At 41.7% G+C, this 25,153-nt stretch overlaps 1 long non-coding RNA gene across 1 annotated transcript in view; it reads right to left on the bottom strand.

The window, feature by feature from the left end:
• Positions 1–14,969: 14,969 nt before the first annotated feature.
• The window catches only part of LOC112645869 (uncharacterized), a 38,319-nt gene continuing 28,135 nt past the window's right edge, over positions 14,970–25,153 (bottom strand). The window contains exon 3 of the long non-coding RNA XR_007408151.1: positions 14,970–15,379. This is a non-coding gene — a long non-coding RNA (uncharacterized LOC112645869). The remainder of the gene's footprint in view (positions 15,380–25,153) is intronic.

The raw sequence follows: 25,153 nt of genomic DNA, 5'->3' as shown, positions 1-25,153 counted from the left end.
AGGTCCATAAGCAAGCCCTGGATTAAATGGTCTCTCTGAGCCATTCTTGGTCTTGTTCAAAGTTCTGAGGCTTCTATAAAACGTGGAGAAAGAAAAAGTTCGTTTCTTAAATTCTGGAGAGGGAATTAAGAAATGTTGCCATCCTTCACAACTCTGTGGCTGCTTAAATTTAATTAATCTAGCTAATGAAATAACCATAGTCTGGTAAAAATGGTTGGTTTCAGGATAGAGAAATGAGAAACTTATTGTCAGCCTCTAGATGGAAAAAAAAAAAAAAGCTAAGAGTTCATACATTATTTATGAAGTAAAAATAAAAGTTTTATATTTTCTTTAGGTTTGTTTTCATTTTTTATTTTCAACAATGTTAGACAGGAGGCAGCCAATCAGAACTGTGGAGCTCTTTGGTAGTAATTAGCCTTCATCTGCTAATTTCTAAGCAGGAAAAATATGATTAAAATGAGTTTCTGCACGGCTGTTGATTGGGCATAATGGCAAAGTAATCATCATAAAGCTAATAAGAGTGGAGCTAACATTTCGAAAGTTATTGTTGAGTAACCAGAAGACTCTAAAAGCCAAAAACAACATCAAACTAACTAGAAAATGACACCTCACCCCACACACACTTTTTTGTCTGCAATTCAACATCAATTAAACAGAGCAAATGAAAACCAGTTAATTATATCAATTTTGAGGTCAACTTTCAACAGCTCAAACCTCCATGATAAGCAAACCACAATATTGAAAGCTCTTTTGAAAAATCAATAAATAAACAGCCATCATACCAGGAAAAGCTGCAACACATTTAACATCACGTCAATAAATTCTAAACAAGCCTTGTACTTTGATTAGCTCAAACCCCCTGCTGCCTGCCCTTACTATGCATTCCTGGTCCACTTAGGCAAGTGTGCCTGCAGCCTGGTGGCACTGCAATTGGACAGGTGTGACAGACCTCCACTGAGTAGTTCTTTGGGATTGTGTGGTTCCCTGGAAAATGGAGATTAATGAGCTCACAAAAGGGACAACGCATAACTTCAGATCTTGGTGATGATCACAAGGAGCTATTTAGGATGCTTGATTAATAAAACCAATTTCTTATATTCATTATCCAAAAGTCCAAAGTCAGTGGCATTAAGGGAAAGTTGAGTTAATGTGGAGGTATTCCAAACAGAGTAAGAGCAAATGAGGTTCTTGGCTTGTCTTTCACTGTGATCCTGATTGAAGACCATCATACAAGGTCTGTTAGGATTCTAACCACAATCCAATAGAAATCACTGGAGAGTCAAGGGTGAATTGAGAGATATGAGAGAGGGGTGGTTAGATGCCCAGTGGCAGAGAAAATTGTGATCCAAGGGCATACTGATTTGGGGTCCCAACATCCTTTGTTGTTTTCTCTCTACTTTTGCCTTCTCTTACCTTTTTTTTTTTTTTTTTTTTAATATGTGTAAGTTCCTTAGAATTATCTCCTACCACCCTGGGTGGAAGCACTGGATTTCCTCTAATAAACTAGGAAGTTTCCCATGATGTCAGGTCACTCTAGGCAGATTTTCTCAGCATAACCACCCCTACACTTTAACATTCTTTAAAAATTTTTTTCCTTTAAAAATAAATGTGTACTTCTAAAAGTCACTGAATCGCATAGACTCTGGCCAATCACTGCTTTGAGACCATCTAGATGCTCTGCCATGTGATTTTATATTTTAATAGAAGAAGGCTGACTATGGATTTCAAAATTATCTAACTCCTTTCCCATTGTAAAATCATGTCAAATCATTAATCTTAATGCTTCTAATAGCAGTCCTTTTAAGTGGGTAAAATTCCACAATGTTAAAGTCAGTGCTTTACAAAGACACCATTAGACTCTAGTTCCACAGAAACGCCAAATTTCTAGTGTCATGAGTGTTAGTCACTTTGACAGGAGAAGAGACATGGTCAAATATTTGCAATTTATCAGGGAACTACAAATCAAAACCACAATGGGATATCATGTCACACCAGTCAGAATGGCTAAAATGAACAACTCAGGAAACAGATGTTGGCAAAGACACAAAGAAAGGGGAACCCTCTTATACTCCTGGGGGGAATGCAAACTGGTGCAGCCACTCTGGAAAACAGTACAGAGGTTCTCAAAAAGGTAAAAATAGAACTACCCTAAGACCCAGCAATTGCACTCCTGGGTATTTATCCAAAAGACACAAACATAGTGATTCAAAGGGACACATGCCCCTCAATGTTTATAGCAGCAATGTCCACAATAGCCAAAATACGAAAAGAGCCCAGATGTCCATTGACAGATGAATGGGTGAAGATGTGGTATACATATATATAGTGGACTATCAATCAGCCACCAAAAAGGATGAAATCTTGCCATTTGCAAAGACATGGATGGAACTAGAGTGTAGTATGCTAAGTGAAATAAGTCAGTCAGAGAAAGACAAGTACCAAAGTATTTCACTCATATGTGGAATTTAAGAAACAAAAGAGATAAACATTGGGGAAGAAAAGGGGGGAAAATAAGATAAAAACCGAGAGGGAGGCAAACCATAAGATACTCTTTAACTATAGGAAACAAACTGAGGGTTGCTGGAGGGGAGGTGGGCGGGAGGATGGGGTGATTGGGTGATGGGCATTAAAGAGGTCACATGATGGAATGAGCACAGGGTGTTATATGCAACTGATGAATCACTAAATTCTACCCCTGAAACTGATAATGCACTGTATGTTAATTAACTCGAACTTAAATAAAATCTTTTAAAAAATATTTGAAACTTGTGTTGAGATTCAGAATTATCTAGATTGTTTTCCCCTGGGATCTCTTTGAACAAAAGGAAGAAGATGTAGAAGTTCTGCCTGGAAGAAGCACAGACAAAGGAGACAAAGGATGGGAATTATAGTGGCTGCTGAATTAGCAGGGACTAGGCATGGGACTCTCCTAAATCCTAAATAATATTGGTCAATATATTTTCCTCAGTTCTGCATACAAGTCGTGGGCCTCATACCCTTCTCTTTGTGTACAAGTGAAGCTAAGAATCATGTTTCCCTGGGATCAGATGGGAGTTCAGGTCCCTCCCCATTCCTGGTTCTGGGCCGGAACCAATTCCTACCTACCCCCTTTATGGAGATGCTCTTCTTCCCTGCCTGGTGAAGGATTCCTAACAGTGTGCCAGAAGGTATTCCTAGAGATTTTGTGGGATCTCAAGGGAAAACTGTCCCATAGTTTCTTCCTTACTTCCTATATTCCTACCCCCATATTTTAGGACATCTCTATTAATGTCATTGTGTAGAATGGTTTGAGGTTGACTAAGGTAAAATTACTAAAGTCTTGGGATGTTAAGATTTTTTGTTTCTACTGTAAGTTTTATTTCTATAAGCATTGGAAGCTTTGCCAAAGAATGTCTAGAGACCTCAGAACTACTTATTAAATCTTTGCTTCTCGTAGTTACCATGTTCTAGATTCTAGGAGGCCTCATTTTAACTTCACTGAATTTCTCAAATTTTACCACCTATAGCCCAAATTAGACCCTCTGCCTCTCCTGCCCTTGCCATCGCCAGGAAAAGGGTAGGAAGAGTGATGTTGAATAGAAAATAATTGCAGAGGGATGCCTGGGTGGCTCAGCGGCTTGGTGCCTGCCTTTGGCTCAGAGTGTGATCCTGGAGTCCTGGGAGCAAGTCCCACATCGGGCTCCCTGCAGGGGGCCTGCTTCTCCCTCTGCCTGTATCTCTGCCTCTCTCTGTGTGTGTGTCTCTTATGAATAAATAAATAAAATCTTAAAAAAAAAAAAGAAAAGAATTGCAGGAACTTACTTTGACCTAGTGTGAGAAAATAACTCTATGCCCATCTCTGCATGAGTTGGTATTAGACAAGACAGTTTGATGGGCTGAGTGGATTGACTGGATATCAGAAACTAGCTCCTTTTTCTCAACCTTTTATACCCTTATTGCTACTGATATTTTCAGCTGAGGATTTCATTTTCTTTTTTTCTTTTTTTTTTTTAAAGAGAGGGAGAGAGACAGAGAGAGAGGGAGAGAGCCCATGCACATGCATGAGTGGGTGAGGGGCAGAGGAAGAGGAAGAGGAAGAGAATCTCAGGAAGACTCCACGTCCAGCATGGAACCCGACTTAGGGCTCAATTACCATGACCCTGAGATCATGACCTGAGCCAAAATCAAGAGTTGGACACTCAACTGACTGAGCCATACAAGCACCTCTTTATTTTCTATTTTATTAGGAAAATAGAAGCCAAACTTACAAATCTATTGACATAAGCCTTCCTCCTCTCCTGTTTCAGTTGAGGAAGTGCCTCTCCTTGTCCCAAAGCTCAACTCCCACCATACCAAAGGGTATACCAGCCATATAAATTTCCTTTTAAAAGCTTTCCTGGGATCTCCACCCAGGGAATTCCACTTATATCTCATTGGTCAGACCTATGTTGTGTGGGCCTCTTAGCTGCAAGGGAGTCTAGGAGGGAAAGTATTTTATTTATGTATTTATGTATGTATGTATGTATTTATTTATTTTATTGGAGTTCGATTTGCCAACATATGGCATAACACCCAGTGCTCATCCCATCAAATGCCCCCAGGAGGGAAAGTATTTTAGTTTTTTAGCCTTTTTTTGAGAAGAAGACAAGGGAAAATTGATCTATGGGTGACTTTTGGGTAGCTAACAGTGTGTGGCAGATACTAAGATGGTAGAGCAGGAAAAGAAAAGTTTTCTCCCAAACCAGGGGTTCTCAGTCTAGATGTGCCTTAGTATTCCTAGGGGGTTTCTAAAATTAAAGCCCAGCCGGGATGCCTGGGTGGCTCAGTGGTTGAGCATCTGCCTTCGGCTCAGGGCATGATCCCAGGGTCCTGGGATCAAGCCCCACATTGGGCTCCCTGCATGGGGCCTGCTTCTCCCTCTGCCTATATCTCTGTGTCTCTCATGAGTGAATGAATAAAAGAAAAAGAAAGAAAGAAAAAGAAAAGAAAGAAAGAAAGAAGGAAAGAAAGAAGGAAAGAAAGAAAGAAAGAAAGAAAGAAAGAAAGAAAGAAAGAAAGCAAGCCTACTCTCAGACCAGTTAAATTCGAATCTCTGGGTGGGACTAACATCATTAATTGTTAAAGCTTCTCGGGTGATTTCAATGTGTGGCCAATGTCTGGAATCACTGCTACATTTTTACCTGAGGACTTGAAAGGAGGTCCGAAGCATCAATTTTGACATGATTCTCATTAAAAAAGAGTGATAGATTGTAAAATGTTAGAAGTGGGCAGGACCTTAGTGATCACAGAATAAAATTTTCTCAAGGTCAAATATGTAGTTGGTCAACAGTTTGGGTGTTCTCAACCCCACCCTCTACCCCTCCAGCTAGCAGTATCTCCTATACCACATCCAAGTTTCTCATTATATCCAGACAAATGCAGGGTGAGCTATGTGGCAGTTTGGGAGAATTTAACCTTGATCCAATTAGCACTGAAGGTTGAGGAGAGCAGGTGACCTTGGGCTGCAGCTGTCTCTTCTCCACTTCAGTAATGACACTCAGCCTGAAATCTAATTTGGTATGAGTGTGTAATTTCAATGTGTGTTTAATCCAGAGCCACTTCTCAGTAAAGAGGATGCTTAGGGGCTTGAATTATTAAGACTTTTCTATGCCAGCCTCCCTTACTAATCTGCTCTCAGCAATGTTCACTGGGTGTGTGCAACTGCCAAAAAGTCCAAAGTAAATGCCCCTCATTCATCTGGAGGTTCCATCTTCCAAAGCCCAACAGCTGATATGTCTGAACCTGTAGTGATGTTGATTAATACAGAATTTTCTAGACTGTTAGTATTGGAGGCAGACTTACAGATCACCCATTCATGCTGAAGCTTGGGGAGGTGGAGGGATTCACCTCCAGCATTGTGAAAATAGCAGTTGCCTTTAGGTTAAATTGATTGGATGTTTTTTATACAGCAGAAACCTAACAAATGTGACCAAAGATACATTGACGTCTAATTATTGCCCTCTAAGTTTTCAGTATAAATCTTTAAGTAATTCAGGACCCCAAACAAGTTAATCCCATTTTGCGGGATTAACTCAGTTAAGTGGAGGGCAAAGCAAACACATATTTCTATATGCATTTCCTGGATTGGTTGCTGGTGCTGCTCAATGACACTGGAAGCCCTTTTCAGAACCTAGCACATACTTGGCCTGTGTAGGTTTGCTCCGCATGTTTATTGGTTTGAATTGATCCCTGCAAGCCCTTCACTTTGCTACCCATTATTTAGAACACCGCTGCAGAACTACATTATTACTAGCTATTACACTGAAAGCAAAGCAACAAGAAATCAACTATCTTTGGGATTTATGTGAAAAAGACTTGGAGTAGCTGGAAGTCATACATAGACCGATGAGTGTTTTACGGTAATGTGCTCTCAAGTTCAATTTCTTAAGTTCTCTAGGTGATGCAAAATGATTGATTCTGAAAATGAACACTGAAGAAATAAATTGATTCCTTTGAAGTAAGCGGACCATTAATTCTTGACCTTAAAATCTCTAAAATGTTTTAAAAGGAGTTGACTTAGCAGTTATTGCATTTTATAGAATTAACTCTTTTTTCTTCTTTTGTTAATCTCTTATCTTAGTGGGAGTTATCCACAAACTTCATAGTTTCTAGAAAAATAGGATGGAGCTGGCTGTATGCCACACATGCAGTCAGTGGTTGAAGGAAGGCATAGTGGGGGGAATTAAATCCACAGAAAAACTCAAAAGCTGCCTTCTGGACCACCTTAGAAATTGGCTGGTTATTTTGGCTACGGTTCTAATTTGATCTCATTAGTGAGGCTGACTCTGTCCTACAGCAATCCCCAAGGCAGACTGATTTGACCCACTCTGGCACAAGCTCCTTAGGAGCAAGCATATCCATGAGAGGGGCGGCTTCATTCTTTCTAGAAACTTCACCCAACTGCCACTATGGAAACTTTGGTGTAGGGTCCTAAACTTCATTCATTTGATCATTCACTTACATATTTAGTTAGCCAATGCTTAATGTTGTCTGCTGTATGTTAACAGGCCTATCCCTAACATTTGTCAGGCTCTGAGTGAGAGAATAATTGGAAGCCCCCAAAGTTATAAATCAAAATAATACACTGTTCAATAATAGACCCTTATAATGACCAGGAAGACCAGGTTCAAATGTACAGTTCTAGGGCTTCCTGGAGTTCTGCATTAAAACTCAGTGGCACAGAGAGCTTCCTCACCATCTCCATATCCCCAGCCCTTAGCTGGAAATCCCTCTTTTCTCCCCATCATCCTGCCCTGTTTGCCTCAGGGTCTGAGGAGCCTCAGTTGCATATGCTTCTTCTTAGCCACTCCTCAGGCTTCAAGGTCTCATACCAGTGGTGTGATTTGCCCTTGGAAAGATGAATCTCACACAAGCCCCAGAAGTGCTTTAGGGCCACGTGGCCAGGAAACTCCCAGCTCTGGAGTTCCCCAGGGCGTAGTCTAGAAGGGGAGGCAGTAGCTCTGGATGGGCTTGGCCCTGTGGACTCCTTACCCCACAGGGAGGGCACAGCTTCAAGGGCCCAAGGCAGGTCCTCTGGGACCAGTTCAAGGGTCTTAGCTGCTGAGTCTGAGGATGGTACTGTGTGCCAAGTTCTGGGAGACAGTAGCAAACACAATTCCTGAGGCTCTTGCCTAAAGAAAGAATCAAAAATAAAATGACTGAGGTAAGGAATGTGAAGGCATTGAGATGGATGATGAGATACAGAGTGACTGGTGAATGCTCCTTTAGAGTAACCAGGGAAGGCTTCTTAGAGGCAATGACATGCATACTGAAGGAACATCTACTTCCAATGTGACAGAGTGCTTTCTAAGCCAAGGGAGCACAGGGAGTGCAAAGGCCCAGAGGCAGGAAAGGACTAATTTGTCTGAAGAACAGGAAGGTGGCCAGGGGTGGCAGCAGTGGGAGATAAGCTGTTTGTGGAGGTCAGCAGGGGACATGCCATCCCCAAGAGGAAAGAAACACGGGCTAACACTTAGAAAAACAGACGGAGGCATGGGTTCTCTGCTTAATCATTGGCTGCCCCTGAGCAAAGCCTGTCTCCTGGCCTCCATCATTTTACCTGTAAACTCAAGATCCTGTCTCCATCAGAGCATTGCAGGAGGACCAGATGGGAAGCTGCTGCTCTACATATTAGACACTAAGTAACTAAGCAGTGATGAGCAGGGATAAGCTCACCTAAGCTGTTCCAGGGGCTTGTTGCTGGGAAATGTTTGATAGTCACAGGAAGTATCTTGTTGTGGCTTAAATGGGGGATTGATTTTCAGGCAGACTCAAGGCCACCTTCCTACCTCCACTCTCAGATGGGCTTTGAAGCCCACCTCATGTGCTGTGTATCCTGGCAGAGAGCAGAGGATGCCCTACGTGCTATGGAACAAACAGTCTGGACAAAGTAGCTCTTTTGCCATCCTTCTTCTCCCGTCAACAAGTAAAACCCAGCCTCCCTCAGAACATTCCCTGGCTAGGAGCTTAAGCAATGACTCAGCTCCAGATGTCAACAGCCAGCTTGGCACAAGGGCAGCATGGGCCCACCAATCGCTGACTGGCCAGGACCAGCACTGAGGCTGTTAGCCCAACTGCTCCTGGCTAAGGACACTGCTTAGCAAAGAGGAACCAGAGATCAATATTAGATCCTTGTGTTTCTTTTATAGGTCATCGCCTAGGCTTTGTCTTGTGAGTTATCTATTATCAGTACAGACTGTTAGCTCAGACATTTCCAAAAGATCCTTTTGCTATCTCTACAAGGTCTCAAGTTAAAGATGCCCTTGAGGTGTGATGTAATAGCAATGATTTCAACAATGACCATAGCTACCATTTGTTGACCTCTTACTATGTGCCAGGACCTGCGCTGAACCCTAATTTCACAACCACTCTACAAGGGAGGATCTCATTATTATCCCACTTTACAGATTTATTATCCCATTTTACAGAGGAAATGGAAACTTAAAGAGATTGAGTAACTTCCTCAAGGTTGTACACCTGGGATTTGAACTTAAGTTTGACTCCAAAGTAATACTTAATCACAGTGCTATGAAACCACCACCAGAACCATCACTAGTAACAACATCATCATCACCAGAATCAACCCCATTTTTTTAAGCAGAGTTTTGCAGATTAACTCCATGGTATAGATAGTACTGTTATCCTCATTTTGCAGTTAAGGAAACTAGGGTACAGAACTTTTAAACAAATTAAGTCTCATTGCTTGGAGATAGATAGTTTTTAAAATAAACATCTGTCACTCAGAGGGGTCAGCTAAGGCTGGGTGACATAACCAGGGCACATGACCAGTAAGTGCCAGAGCAGGGACTAAAGCTAAGGTTTATCTGTCTATAGGTTTGAACCACCTCAACAGAGAGCCCTCAGTCCATATTTCAGTGCCCAGAGTGGGAAAACCTGGTTAGGGGGTGCCAGAGTCATTTTCATGGAGTTCCTTCATGCCTGGGTATGTTGTGAGGGGCTTGAGCACTTAGGCAACTGAGAGTTCTATGGTCATCACCCAGGCTGCCCCTGTGGGGTGAGTTTTAACAAGTGTCACCCAGAGACAGAAGATGAGAGAAGAAAGGAAAGCACAGGAGCTGGGTGATCAACAAACTGGATACTTAGGGTAATTCAGAACAGTCACTACTGAGAACTACCTGGCAAGAGTCTCCTGCTGGTTCCAATATCAGAACTGATAGTTGAACCTGAAGGTTAAATGGCTAATTTTAACTGGATTCCAGTGCTTGGGCAAAATCATCTTTAAAAATGTTTGTTTTCCAAAGGGAGGAGACAAACCTAGCATTTTTTTGTTCCCCAGCAAATTTGTACAATTGAGATCATTTAACTGAAGACTTTGGTCCATTAATGATAGTAATGATAATGATGTTCCACTTTACTTTAAGGTGATAGTTATAATTGAAGACATGGAGACGAATAAAGACCATTTGTTCCCTTCCTTAATGCCATTGGTTTAGATTAAGTGTATATGATGTGTCAACCTTTGAGTTAGGCAGTGAAAACCCATGTGCGAATGTGGTTTGTGTTCCTGGGGGGCCGGGGTGGGTAGATGTCAACCAAGTACCATATAAGTAACTTTCAAAATCTCAAGAGTCATAAGAGTTAAGCAGGACACCTGCGTCTCTGAGGGGTCCTTGAGTCTCTGAGGGGGACCTTCCGTAGAACGGAGGACCAGGAATGACAGTCTATCGAGATGGAGGAATAAAGGGAATTGGCAAGAAGTAGGAGGTAGGAAGAGGGTGCAAGTAGGCTGGGGCCATGTTTGCAGAGTCTCTGAGAACAAGAATGTGGAGTGTGGAGGGCAGAGAGAGGGCTGGAGTGGCCAGAATGAAGGAAGCAGGAGCGGGGCAAAGGCCTGGAGTTAAGTAAGGGCCACCTAAGGCAGATTAAAGATCTTTAATTTGAGCCTAATAGTAAAGCCAGAAGTGCAGAGAAGTATTATCAGCAGGACCAATCACATGCAAAGGTAAACCAGGTGAGACTTTGGGAGATTGGGATGTCTCCATTGCTCTTTCCTCAATTCCCCTTCCCATGTCTGAAATTTCACCATTAATTGCAGTCTTTTTCCTCTCCCATAATTCCCTGTTGAGGTGCAGGAGGTACTCCAGTACTCCTGGGAGTAGGGGAGGGCTGCCAATTCTGACGTGATGGCAGCTAAGGCTGAGTGAAGCTTTCAGAGCAGACCCCCTGGTGCTTGGAGAAGCTGGGTGGCACCAGGGTCTCAGCATGGAGGGGAAGCTGGAATAGCAAGGGAGGGGCAGGGCTCTGGGCCCACTCTTTTCCCCAGAGGGGCTTTGACTGACAGCTGCACTAATTGTGGATTCCATTGCTGATACATTATCCGTAGGCTGAATTGATAATGCTTTGGCAGCTAAATGTTTTATGATTAAAGACTCCCGCGGTGAAGGCAACCAATTAGGGACCATGACGGAGAATCCGCAGAAGCTTATTCTACTGCTCTCCTCGTGGGCACGGCTGTGTGCGGATCCTGTGTCCGTCCTGGGCCATGCTCTCAGCACTGAGAGGAACCCCCTGCCAGCCCGCATCTCACTCCAGCTCTGACTTAGCTCTTCCAGGGGGTCTCATGCAGTCCCTCTCCCCTCCTGCTCTCTGAAGCCTCATGCTCATTCCTAAAACCATTGTCAGCCAAAGGACTTAATTTAAAAAAAAAAAAGATTTCATTTATTTATTCATGAGAGACACACAGAGAGAGAGAGAGAGGCACAGACACAGGCAGAGGGAGAAGCAGGCTCCATGCACGGAGCCCGATGTGGGACTTGATCCTGTGACTTCAGGATCACGCCCTGGGCCAAAGGCAGGTACAAAACCGCTGAGCCACCCAGGCGTCCCAAAGCCCTCTTTACCCCAAATTCATACATTTCATACATTCCTCTCTTAGTATCTGAGAGTAGCATTGGAGTGTCATCCATTCATTCACTCATTTATTCTAACAGGCAGCATTCATTAAATGCCCACTATATCTATTTAAGCTAAACATACACCTACCCCATTACTCATCATTTCACTCCTAGGTGTTTCCTCCAGAGAAGTGAGCGCATATGTTTATGGAAACATATTAGGTGCATGTTTATGGCAGCTTTATTCACAATTGCCCCAAATTGAAAACAAACTCAAATGACCATCAAGGTGAACGGATAGACAAATTGTAGTTATCTTCATACAATGGAATATCACTCAGCAATGAAAAGGAATAAGCTATGGGGGCACCTGGGTGGCTCAGTGATTGAGTGTCTGCCTTTGGCTCAGGTCAATCCCAGGATCGAGTCCCACATAGGGCTCCCCACAGGGAGCCTGCTTCTCCCTCCGCCTATGTCTCTGCCTCTCTCTATGTGTCTGTCATGAATGAATAAATAAAATCTTTTAAAAAAAAAAGAAAAGGAACAAGCTATGGATACATGCTACACCATGGATGACTCTCAAAGACATGCGGAGCAAGGTAAGGCAGGGAGTAGAGACTACATACAGTACAATTCTAGGGAGGAGTTCAGACACAGGCGAACACATTTGTGGCTTAAATGTCAGAATGTTGGTTGCCTCTGGCAGAGGCGGTGATTGACTGGGAAGGAGCATGGGAAGACTTTTGGGGTGATATACTTTTTAAAGTCTTTGACCAGGTAAGTACTTCCATGGCTGTATCCATATGTAAGAATTCATCAAGCTGTACACTTAAGATCTGTACACTTTACCATAGATAAGTTATGCGTTGATTTTTTAAAAATGTCTGCTAGCAAGGCTCTGTGCTATGAGCTGGGCCCAGCTGTTCCAGGCTGACATTGCTGAGAAGAGTCAGTGGCTCAGAAGAGGGCCCGGATCAGCTCCTCTTAGAGGGGAATGGGTAGTCCCCGGGGGCAGCGCTAGCTCTGGGGTCCCAGGTTCTCAAAGGGACAGAAGATTGTTGTTGAGGCAGAAAGAAGATGCGTCTGGTAGTCACTGCTGAGGGCCTGCAAGGGAAACTTATCCAGCATGGAATGGAGGGGGATCTGAGAGGACCCCTGGGTAGGAAAGAACCTTACTGGGACTCCTGGGTGGCTCAGTGGTTGAGCGTTTGCCTTTCACTCAGGGTGTGATCCTGGAGTCCTGGGATCGAGTCCCACATCGGGCTCCCTGCATGGAGCCTGTTCTCCCTCTGCCTGTGTCTCTGTCTCGTCTCTGTCTTTCTCTCTCTCTCTCTCTCCCTCTGTCTCTCATGAATAAATGAATAAAGTCTTTAAAAAAAAAAAAATAGGGCAGCCCCAGTGGCTTAGCGGTTTTGCGCCTGCCTTCAGCCCAGGGCACGATCCTGGAGACCCAGGATCAAGATCCACGTCAGGCTCCCTGCATGGAGCCTGCTTCTCCCTCTGCCTGTTTCTCTCTCTTTCTCTAATAAATAAATGAAAAATCTTTAAAAAAAGAAAAAAGAAAAAAAGAACCTTACTTCACCAGTGGTCACTGACATGCGAACAGGAAAACCTGCTCAGCCATGGATAGGCGAGGAGCAGTGACCCACAGAACTGAAAAGAAGGAGGTCACCTTACTGGGAAGCTGACACACAGAGGGGCAAATAGCAAAAAGCAACTCCTTTTTATTCTTGGATGTGTACAGACCTTATTTCACTTAAACCTCGTAAATCTGGGGCATAGGATTTGTTAGCCCTTCATAAACAGGAAACTGAGAGCTCAGGGACTTCTCTTGATGTGCTGAAGCTCACCCAGCTGCAAAGTGCAGCATTCACCCCCGGCTGTGAGATCCTGGACACGCACCCTACCCACTGTAGTCTCTGCCTGGGAGTCACCTGAGTGTGTAACCAGTTTGACTGCTGGTTATTGAACCCATGGGGGTGCATTTATTAAAGAGCTTTATTTTTCCAAAGCCTGTCCCCAGCTATGCTCTGCAGCTGGATTGAGGGCTCTCTTTAATGCCATCTCAGTCCACTTCTGTAATTCTGCATTATTTCAGTTACTAAAATAGTGAGACCTAGTTGTTAAAATTCAGTTCTGCTTGTTTTAGAACTTCAAACTTATATATTTTTTTAAGATTTTATTTATTTATTCATGAAAGACAGAGAGAGAAGCAGAGACATAAGCAGAGGGAGAAGCAGGTTCCCTGTAGGGAGCCTGATATGAGACTTGATCCCAGAGTCCTGGGATCACGACCTGAGCCAAAGGCAGATGCTCAACCACTGAGCTACCCAGGTGCCCCTCAACCTCATATTTGATTCAAATCTTTCCTTCTTTCCTAAGTTCAGGCCAAGCTTGTGGCTCCAAGGGCCTAGAGTGGGGGCCAGGGTGTGGTCCTCTCCCTTCACCACCTATTTTCTCTTGCCACACTTCTGCACAGAAGAAAGTCTCCTTAAGCAAGAGCCTGCCTCGAAGTTTGGTCCCCTTTCTGATTGTTGTCACAGTGATCCAGTTTCACTGCTGGCAGCATCTCACCCCCGTGGCACTCCATCTATGGCTTTGGTGGCATCTCCAAGACATTCCTTTCCCCCAGCTCTACGATCTTGGCATCTCCAAGACATTCCTTTCCCCCAGCTCTACGATCTTTCTTCCAAGCTCAGCAATCTGGTAACCTGGTAGCCTCAATCTCCTCCTCCTTGCCTAGACTTCAAAACTGGCAGAGCTATCAGAGCCCTCCTTTATCTCTCTGAGGCCTGGGAATGTGAGAAGTCTCCTTGCACCCCTCCCGCTAGTCCATCTACCATGCCACCTCTCCCCAGTGCTCCTTGCCCAATTTGCAAGCCCTTGGATAGGAGTTCAGTGGCCAAGCAAATAACCAGACAAAGGGCAAGACATCAGTCTTTCTTTCTGGAATAAAACTTTATGAGCAAGTCTTTTGAGGACCTCCTTTCTAAACTTCAGCTTTCAATCAGCAATCCCAAAGGAACAAAAGAGCACCTACTCCCTCTCCTCTCTAGGGTGGGGAGGAAAGTGACTTATCTTCATGAACACAATTCTCCCTCCAAAGGCAGCCTCCTCCTCACTCCCAATCCTTCTGTCCATGATATCTCTATGATGAAAGCCCAAACCTGGGGTGTCTTTTGCCTAGAAGGGAAGCTTCTTTGAGCTAAATCCTGGAGAATTTAGTAATTTTATCAATGAGGCCTCTACCTGAAGGGTAATGTCTGAAGTACTGAGTAAGCTTCAGGGGCAGGAAAACATTTCAGTCTAAATTCTCACCAGCTTATAATCATATGTTTGCCACTGAAAACCCTTTTTGTGGGAGCCTATGTTCCTGTCTGAGGCAGTAAAGTGATTTTCTTCCTTTTATTTTTTATTTTTTATTATTTTTTATTATTTTTTATTTTTTATTTTTTTAAATAATAAATTTATTTTTTATTGGTATTCAATTTGCCAACATACAGAATAACACCCAGTGCTCATCCCGTCAAGTGCCCCCCTCAGTGCCTGTCACCCATTCACCCCCACCCCCCGCCCTCCTCCCCTTCCACCACCCCTAGTTCGTTTCCCAGAGTCAGGAGTCTTTATGTTCTGTCTCCCTTTCTGATATTTCCCACACATTTCTTCTCCCTTCCCTTCTATTCCCTTTCACTATTATTTATATTCCCCAAATGAATGAGACCATATAATGTTGGTCCTTCTCCAATTGACTTACTTCACTCAGCATAATACCCTCCAGTTCCATCCATGTTGAAGCAAATGGTGGGTATTTGTCATTTCTAATGGCTGAGGAATATTCCATTGTATACATAGACCACATCTTCTTTATCCATTCATCTGTCGATGGACACCGAGGCTCCTTCCACAGTTTGGCTATTGTGGACATTGCTGCTAGAAACATCGGGGTGCAGGTGTCCCAGAGTTTCATTGCATCTGTATCTTTGGGGTAAATCCCCAGCAGCAAAATCCTAGAGGAGAACACAGGCAACACGCTTTTTGAACTCGGCCCCAGTAACTTCTTGCAAGATACATCCACGAAGGCAAAAGAAACAAAAGCAAAAATGAACTATTGGGACTTCATCAAGTTAAGAAGCTTTTGCACAGCAAAGGATACAGTCAACAAAACTACAAGACAACCTACAGAATGGGAGAAGATATTTGCAGATATAGGGCTAGTTTCCAAGATCTATAAAGAACTTATTAAACTCAACACCAAAGAAACAAACAATCCAATCATGATTTTCTTCCTTTTAATACACCGCCTATCATGCTGCATGGCTTAAGAAAAGTCAGCTTTCCTGGAGATTTGACCTGTCAGAAAAGTCCTTCCAGACCCACTCTACCTTGCCCCAGGGCAGTCGTTGACAGAGTTAATCATGGTAGGGGTGATGAGTGCTTTCTGTTTGGGAACTGCTGGTGGGGAGGTGGGAACTGATGGTTGGTTGTTCATTTCTTGAGACTTATAGAACAATTGTGGATATTATTGCCCCAGATTTAGTGACATAAAACAATGGCCATTTTGTTATGCTTACAGATTCTGTAAGAATGTGAAACTGGCACAACGTTGATGGATTTTTTTCTGCTCCACATGTCTGGGGCCTTAGTTGGGAGGATTGAAAGGCTAGGGTGTTCTGAAACTCCCATTCACATGTCTGATGCCTAAGTGGAAGGACTTGAAGACTACGGGGCCTACTTGCCTCTTCTTGGCTTGCACATCCTCATGGCATGGCAGTCTCACAGAAAGAAGCTGGATTTGTTACATGGTCGATTAGAGCTCCAAGTGTGAGTCACTTGCTTTCCTAAGTCATAAGCCTTCCAAGATTCAAGGGTAGATGAATATGAGAAGGGAGCTATTGTGGTCATCTTTGGAAAGTGCAACCTGTCCTTAGGAGCCCACATGCTGCTTCCAGCCTTTGGCATTTCACATTCCAACAGGGACAGGGGAAAGAACCCTTCATCTCCAAACCAGTGCATATCCACTGAAAGCACAAAGGATGGGATCACTATTCCATGAAAATACTTCATTCTAGTGAATGACTGATTATTGAGGTGCTTTAGAGTGTCAAAAATAAGAATTATTATCCAGGCTTGTTTTCTCAGTGGTGCATTGTGGCAGTGCCTCTAAACTTTACCTCAAGGATAAAGGCATCCGAGGGCAATTTTCTAATTTTGTGACTCTCCTTTGTCCTTTTGTGGCAAAAGGACAAAGAGCCCTCAGAACATTATCGTGAATGTCTTCAGTGGGACTGCAGATGTCTGAATCTGCTGGCCCTCCTGCACGTGGTGATCAGGCAGGGGGTGGAGGGTATCCAAGAGGGTCTATGAAGCCAGGGCTAAAGCAGAGCTTATCCCTCTGAATTGTGGAGTTGCCAAGACAAGAAAGTAATGTTGAGCCAGAGAAGAGATGAGATCCAGGCAACCACATGGGATTGCAGAGAAGAGGAAAGAACTATGCATCAAAATTTTGATTGAAAAAAAATAAAACGAAATTTTGATTGAGCCTGGTATCTGAGAGATAAGGAGGAATGAGTTGGGGAGGAAATGGAGGAAGAGTCTAGAACTGTGCCATCCAATATGGTAGCTATTAGCTACATGTGGCTATTTAAATTTAAATTAGTTAAAATAAATTTTTAAAGATTCAGTTTCTCAGTCACACTGGCCACATTGTAAGTGCTAAATAACCACAGGTGGCTAGTGACTCCTGCTTTGGATGGCACAGATTATAGAATATTTACATTACTACAAAAAGTTCTATTGGAGTGCATTGACTCTAGAACAACTACCTGTAATAGGCAGCTTGTTTCATAAACCAACCTGAGGATGATTGAGGGAGGGTGGTTTAAGGTGAAGGATGGTTAGCTGAATGTAAGGTGCTAAGAGTGTATTTGGATTTTCCAACATAATGTGGAGTCGTTGGAGCCAAGTCATACACTAGATCTGGGGTACTCATGCTCAATGAATTTGTATTGAATTAATGAGTGAGTGAGCTGGACAGTGCTATTTGTTAGGGGTAGAGTATAGGGAGGAAGACAGAAGGCAGCTATAAAGTAAAGGAGCTGAATTTTCTCGTGTTAGCAGCCCCTTTACTAAAATAAGAGAAATTCTGAGGAATTTTTGAGTAGAGATGTTTTGAGTAGTGTCAGCAACATTAGAATAAGTATAAAGCCTCTCCAAAGTAACTAATTAGAAAGGGACCACATTCAACTGGCTTGTTGTTTAACCATGATCAAGACTCCTAACCACTCTGGCCTTCAGTTTCTTGAACTATAAAATAAAGTCAGGACTAAAGACCATCTCAGCTCTTTCTATGTGTCTACAATTTGGATGTTTTAAACCCTGTTATTATCTTTATAAAAGAGCTTTTCTGTCATACCTTGGAGTTGCTGTGAAAGCAGAAAATAATCAGGGAGAGCAAATGGGGTCATGCTTTCCTAATACATCCCAGATCATACATCTGCTTTTCCAGGGCAAATATAAATTGTCTTTGCTAAACTTCTAGGACTCCTCTTTCTCACTTAACTTCCTACTGTCAGTGGGGGCGGGTGGTGGTGGTGATGTATTCCACTTCCTCCCTTCCGTGGGATTTTGAATTTATTATGTGATGGTTGCTGATATTCTGGAGACTTAGCCCTTCATCCAGAGTATCTGCGAATGCTAAAAACCTGGCTATGGGAAGAACACTGACCAGAATGTCAGGAGGTGTGAGTTCCAGTCCTAGCACTGCCACTCACTGTGTGTGCTCCAGCAAGTCACTTGGCCACACTGGACCTCAGTTGCACATCTGCAAAATGAAGTTCTGGATTAGGACATCTCCAAGGTCTCTTTTAGCTCTAACTCCTATGGATGCTGATGGAAGTAGACACAAAGATGTTTCCTTTTCCTTTTCCTTTAAGCTGACCTCTAGGTATCTGGCATATTTTGATGTCAGTAAATTCCAACATACGTTGTCAGAATCCACTCTTGTTGGTGAAGTATAACTCTTTCTTCAAGTTTTTTAGCAAAGAATAATGAGGAGACTTGGGTTGAGGCAATCCTTGGATCAGACACAGCGTTCCATCTCAGAACTGCGATCCTAATATCTGTTCTGTTCTGCCCTTTGCTTGCCTCATATTTGATATTTAAGTTATCCAACAACCTGAGTTTGGGAACTTCCCCCATGTTTTGGATTTCCCCCCCTTGGATTTGTCCTGCTCTGCTCACCCTCCTACCACCAAACCATTTTTCCCCCACCTCTGATAACCCCTCCCCTTTCCTTAGTGTTCAACATTTCTCAACCTGAAATCTGCAGGGTGAGCCCTGTTGTAACCACAGTCCCTGGTTATTGAGGTGACAGTTGGAAAAAATTGTATTGCACTTATACAGAGGCCAATATCTGTGTCTGCAAGTGCTCCCTTGAATTCCTCTTGTCTTCACTATTAGGATCTCCAGTCCCCTCCTTGTTAATGAGCAAGCATGGCAGGGGTGGTAATGTTATCTTCCCTACCCAGGTTCTCAGAGATGGCTAGCCACATGCAATTTGATCTATTAAGTAACTGCCTTGTAAACACACAGCAGCCAAGGAAAGTCCTTTTTAACTATGCTTCCTGTGGACTTTGAAATTTAAGTTCTGTTAGATACATAGCTGATTCCAGCAATTTGATAACATTTCTATAGCAACCTCTTCAGCATTCATGTGAGTCAAGCACTCAGGCACCTTGGTTCCACCTCTGAGGTGTGGGATGGAGTGCTTATCTTGTGACTTTTAAACAACTATCAGCTGTCCCCATGCGTTTTTCAATTTTCCCACTTGTTACTAGCTAAGGAGAGCTGAGCTTTGGAAGCCATAGGAAAATAGCTATAATATGTAACTCAGTCCATCTTGTTAACAAAATTCATTTAGGTGATCATAAGTCTACTTGGCAGTCAAAGGAGCACAGACTTTGAGTGGAAGATTTTTCATCTTCCTGGAGAGTGTGAAGGAGACCTTGCCTCAGAATCATATCTGTAGTCCTTGCTCCATTCTCATGGGCCTTGGCTCATCCTTACCTGCCCTGGTTCTCAGACCTTCAGCGCCTGACTTCTCTTCTCTATGAATTAACTGCCTGGATTTCTGATCTCTTCTGTTACCTGGCTTTTTAAAACAGCATGTCCTTTTAAGCTTATGTACTTTGATCTCTGATCTCTTGCATGTTGTGACTATGATAATTTATATTTTCATTAATATTGCCTATTTTTTTTCATTGTTAACGTTTCTCTAGAGTAGTCCTGCTCACTATAACCCTTACTCAGGATAAAAGCCGGATACAATGATATGTATGTGTACATCTACATGTAAATATTTAATAACAGGCTAATAAAGGGTTATCTCAGAGACTGGTTAACATTTCAGAATACAATGTAAACTCTCACATTAACTCAAACACAAGGTAATCAGCTTTCCTTTAGCTTAGATTAGCTAAATCAGTCTTGAAGAATAAAAACAGATCCAGAAGTCCATGTGTACTTTAATGGGTCTTCCTAAGCTGTCCCTCCCCTGCAGCCCTCTCAGAACATCTGTAGGAAGAGGTAGAAGTTATTTATTTATATGGAGCATGATTATTGGAATAATTCCTGTCAAGTCTTCAAATGGATGGTTAAGTCTTGCTAACAATATCTGATGGAAACTTAAAAAAAAAATCAGATCTCAGTTACATAGTTGGCCCTTGAGATTCACATAAAGGCACATATTCAAAGATGAGGGGAGTTTCTTTCTGGCTTAGAAACCTCCCATCTCTGGCTATGAAACCATTTTAGAAGCAAGATGACTCTGCAAATTGGAACCAAACAAAAGGGATGTGAAACATTCTGCTGCAACCAAGTTATTTCCTTTTAAGCTACGAAGAAAGGCAGATTCAGCACTTCCACAAGATTGTGATACTTTCCTTCTCAGATTAGTGATTTCTTCCAACAAGTTAAAGATAGTAGTATCCAAGAGCAAGCTAAATTACTTAACTTCACTAAATCTTGAAAAATACTGCAACAAAATCACATCAATGCCATGGATATTGTAAGTTTCCAGATTCTGGCCTTGGGTATACTATTCAGTGTATTTATCAATGTGTGTGGGTGTGTGTAAGAATAATAATGATTATCTGAACCTAATAATACTTTCTTTGTCATACAATAACTGGCTAATGTTTAAAATAATAAACATGTCTTTACACTTCACTGCAAAAAATACTGAAAAGCCACCTCAGTCCAGAGCAATAACCCGATGATAGCCCAAGTTGCTTTTCCTAATACATGAAACATTAAAAACCATACATCTTAAATCATTGAAATGTATAAAACCAATTATTACATTTGTAAGCCTGGAAAAAATTCAGAAGAATGACCTGATGTAATAATAGCAATAAAAAGCCATTTATTTTACAATGAATAGGTTTTCCAAACCAGAGTTTTAAGCAGTCACATTTCTCAGGCAGCAGTTAATGTTATTGCCATGGATTTTCCGGAGAACATTTCACTTCATCGTTATTTATAACTTAGCTCAGCCTCTTTCTATTATTTATATTTAAATATAGAAAGAAATCTTCTCCCATTCCTCTTTCTTTGGATTTGTCTTTTTAACACCCACACAAATCCATGAGTCATAAATGAGACTATGAAAATGAATGGTCCCTGTCGCACAAGAACACTCTGGCTACCCGTGTGAATTTAAATGATATAATTGTCAGGGTAAGTTCAAACTGCAAGTGAAACAATGTCTATATGAATTCCATTCACAAAACCCAGAAACTCTGAAATTGAAAGATTGTCTATATGTTCAAATATAAAGCATGGAATTTATACACAAACACCCATTTCTGAACTCTTACACACATCCAATAAAATACATATAGCTAGATGGAATGGGATGGGGGAAACCCAGCTTCCGACATTAGCTCTCTGCTTCCTGAATGATTAGCTAATCTATAACCGTCTGCGAAACAGACATAATAATGTCTGTCTCACCTCCCCTATAGGGTTATTAAGACTGTCAAATGCAATAAAATATGTAAAAGTGTTTTCCAAACTATAATATGCCATCGTGATTTTAAGATATGTTTATTACTGTTTCTTCAGTGAAATTAATTGTATAGGCAGAAGAATGACCAGGCAGTGGAGTGAATTGACAGGCAGATTATGAATTTGTCTGCCACTGCAAACATATTTAATGCTAAACTTAGTCTCCAAGGATCCGATAATGAATTTGGTCCTGTAATACAAAAAGCCATAATTGATCACCATAAGTCAAGTCCAATTCAACTTGAATGATCCAATGATGAATAAGAAACAAATGTCCGGTACAGAGAGATCTATTGCTTCTATAGATGAACTCAATTTACTTATATCCAAGGGTAAGCTGCCCCTGCAAAGCTCCATCTTGATGACTTCACATCTTATAAACTCTTACAAATGTTATTCCCTTAACTTCATAATAATATATCTGTTTTAGAGAGGGAGAAATTGAAGTCTTTAAATAAATTTCTTAGCAACTTATGTTGCTAAAATCTGGACAGAGTTCTTATTAAATGTCATTACTACTATATGTGGACAGAAGTTGTTAGAGTATTTGAATTGCATCTTGTTATGGTTTATCAAATGTACGGGTAAAGGCATAAAACACACAAAAAAATTTTAAAAGATTTTATGTATTTATTCATGAGAGACAGAGAGAGAGAGAGAGAGAGGCAGAGATACAGGCAGAGGGAGAAGCAGGCTCCGTGCAGGGAGCCCGATGTGGGACTCGATCCCAGGACTCCAGGATCATGCCCTGAGCCAAAGGCAGATGGTCAACCGCTGAGCCACCCAGGCCGTCCCATGAAAAAATTTTTCAGTGGATAATAATATACGTGGTAAATGTTCCAACAATATTAAAGAATATATACTGAAAAGTTAGTGGCCCTATCAGGACAAACCCCCAAGTATTCAATTCCCTTTCTTACAAGAACATACTCTTACCAATCTGGTGTATCTATGCTTAGATATATTATTTTAAAAACAAAATACAAAGGGTAGCATAATAAGCATGCTATTCCACATCTTTTTTTTTTATTTAACAATACATCTTGTAGGTAATTCCACACCTAGGAGGTAGTACCTATAGATTTTGATCCATATTTGTAATAGCTACATAGTAATTTATTTCATGTTTGGATGTATAATAATTTAGCTAGTTTCCTATTTGTGAACAATATTTTGCTGCTACCAAAGCTGAAATCCTGTACTCCATCTGCATAATATTTTTAAAGGAAAGAATGAATTGATACTCTTAGATTTCATGAAATACAAGTAAAATAAAAATGAAGAATTATCCATAAATTTTTTAAGACTGGAAAAACCTCTGAGTTGCTTTTTAGCCAAATGAGGAAAACAGGATTGAGTGGCGTAGTTAAAATAGATTTGACACCATGCTGACTAACATTTGGATGTCACATCTGACCACCTAAAGGAAATTATTCTGCAGCCAAGTTCACGTGAAACTAGTGTTTAGACAATAGGAAACTTCTCATAAAAAGTAAACAAACCAAAGTCATCTTTAGCAAGCAAAGGGGAAGCATGAAGAAGATAATCGTCAGCTTTGCTAAATGGAAAAAAATGTGAGATTTTGTTATTTGGATTTGCTTCTGGGGCTCCTCTGTGGTAAGTTTCAGGACATAATACAATTTTACAGAAATGATACTGTGTGTGTCATTTTGTAGTTCAAACACTAGCAGGAATGCTAAGTTAAATCTGGCAACCTGAGACTTGCAGGGGACTCTTGCATTTTTTAAAGCAACTTTATTGAGATGTAATTTATATACTGTAAAATATGCCCACTTAAGAAGTGTATTTTAATGACTGTTAGTAAGTTTAGCAAGTGTGTGGCCATCATCATTCCAGTTTTAGATCATTTTCATCACCTCAGGAAGATCTCTTGAGCCTGCTTACTGTTCATTTCCAGCTTACCCCAGCTCCAGGCAGCCATTAATCTGCCTCCCATTTCTAGAGATCTGTTTATTTTAGACATTTAATATAAATGGAAGCATAATGTGATGTGGACTTTTGTGAATGTCTTCTTTCACTTAACATAATGCTTTGGAGGTTCATTCATGTTGTAGTGTTAATAGTATTTTGGTTCCTTTTTACTGCTGAGTAGTATTCCATTGTATAAATGTACATATACATTTTGTCAATCCAGGGTTCTTGCATGGTTAAGGGAAGAATAATGGATTTTACCTATTGTAGAATCTAGTCCTCATTTGTAAAGACCGCATGTCTCTGCAGGTCTGTTTTCAGGCTGTGTCATTTGCTAGCAGAAAGAAAGCATTAAGAACACCTGGATTCACTTTGAATAAGTAGACTCAGAATATTTTTTATTCCTATTTCCAAACTGCCAGTCCATTTATTAAAGCCTTACTTGGGAATGTGGATAAGGGAGAGGCTTTCCTTTATAGAGGGCCTGCTGAAGACTGAGAAGAAAACATATTCTTCGAGGTTTCTTTTTATTCTTCTAATTTTTAAAGACTAGTTTTGTATCTATAATGTGTTCCAAAACTATTAGAACAAACTGTCTTAAAATATGATATCTAGCCATTTTAGAAACTACTTATTTATTTATTTGAGAGGAGAAGAGATTCCACACAGTGGGGAGAGGCAGAGGGAGAGAGAGAGAGAGTCCCAAGCAGACTCTGTGCTGAGCTTGGAGCCCAACTCGGAGCCTGATCTCACAATCCTGAGATCATACCTTGAGCCGAAACCAAGAGTAATTAGCTTAACTGACTTAACCACCCAAGAACCCCTAGAAACTATTTAAATCATCTCTTTATCTACCTTACTTTATCAATCTATTCCTCTTCCTTCTTTAGCTTAATTAATAGAGCAATGAATTCAGCTCAGTGTGGCAGCGGGAAGGAGGCAAAGGTGGCCAATAAGAAAAAGAGCAATGGTAAGGTTTGTGCTTGTATATATGATGAGAATTAAAATGAGGTTGTGGGCTGTATTCACGTCCTCATGTCTCTCCATTTTGAGGTCTGGCACTGAAGTTGGAGTTGAGAAAAGGTAAGTTTTATTCTTATTTTTGTCCAATCACCTTGAAGAATTTACATAGTGATTTTTCATTTCAATTTTTGCCTTTGTGAAACAAACACTGGCCATCCCAGAGGCCCAGCGATGGCTTCTTAGCTCCCAGGGGAGGAGGGTGCAGCCCCTCAATCAGACTGGCAGGGGAGGGGCTGCTTTCCCTGCATCCTCATTCTCCTCACTGTGTATCAGGACCACTTTGGTGGTGACAGAATGGAGAGGGGACCATACCACGTGCCCACAGACCCAAGACCCTCCTGAGCATTGTACTCCACACCCCTCTCTAAGATTTAGAGAAAGCTGGGCTGACCACTGATTCCCCTCATCTATGGTTTTATTCAGAGGCTCAGTTTCCCTTGCATTTTCTGCATTGTTCACCTGCTACCAGTGTTTCCTCTTTGATGGATACATCATTTGGCTGTTTGGGAAGCAGCATGTTGGCCTAAAAATGAATTGTACTCATTATTAAGCCAGTTAATTCTAGGATGACCACTTTTGCTGGTGAGCATGGGACATTCTGGGGTCTGGTCCTTCTGTGTCTTACTAAAGCGCCTCCTATTCTGAAAAACCTGCTTCCCAAAGTTTCTGGATAGGAAAGCCACACAATGTGGCATAAAATGGATGTGAAAGACTCTGAAATTTGTGGCTCATTGTAAAAATGCCAGCAATTTTAGTGATTA

This window comes from Canis lupus, chromosome 34, assembly GCF_003254725.2.
Source record: "Canis lupus dingo isolate Sandy chromosome 34, ASM325472v2, whole genome shotgun sequence".
Classification (NCBI taxonomy): Eukaryota; Metazoa; Chordata; class Mammalia; order Carnivora; family Canidae; genus Canis; species Canis lupus.
The sequence above is the reverse complement of the archived record's forward strand: the minus strand, read 5'-3'. Positions and strand labels throughout refer to the sequence as shown.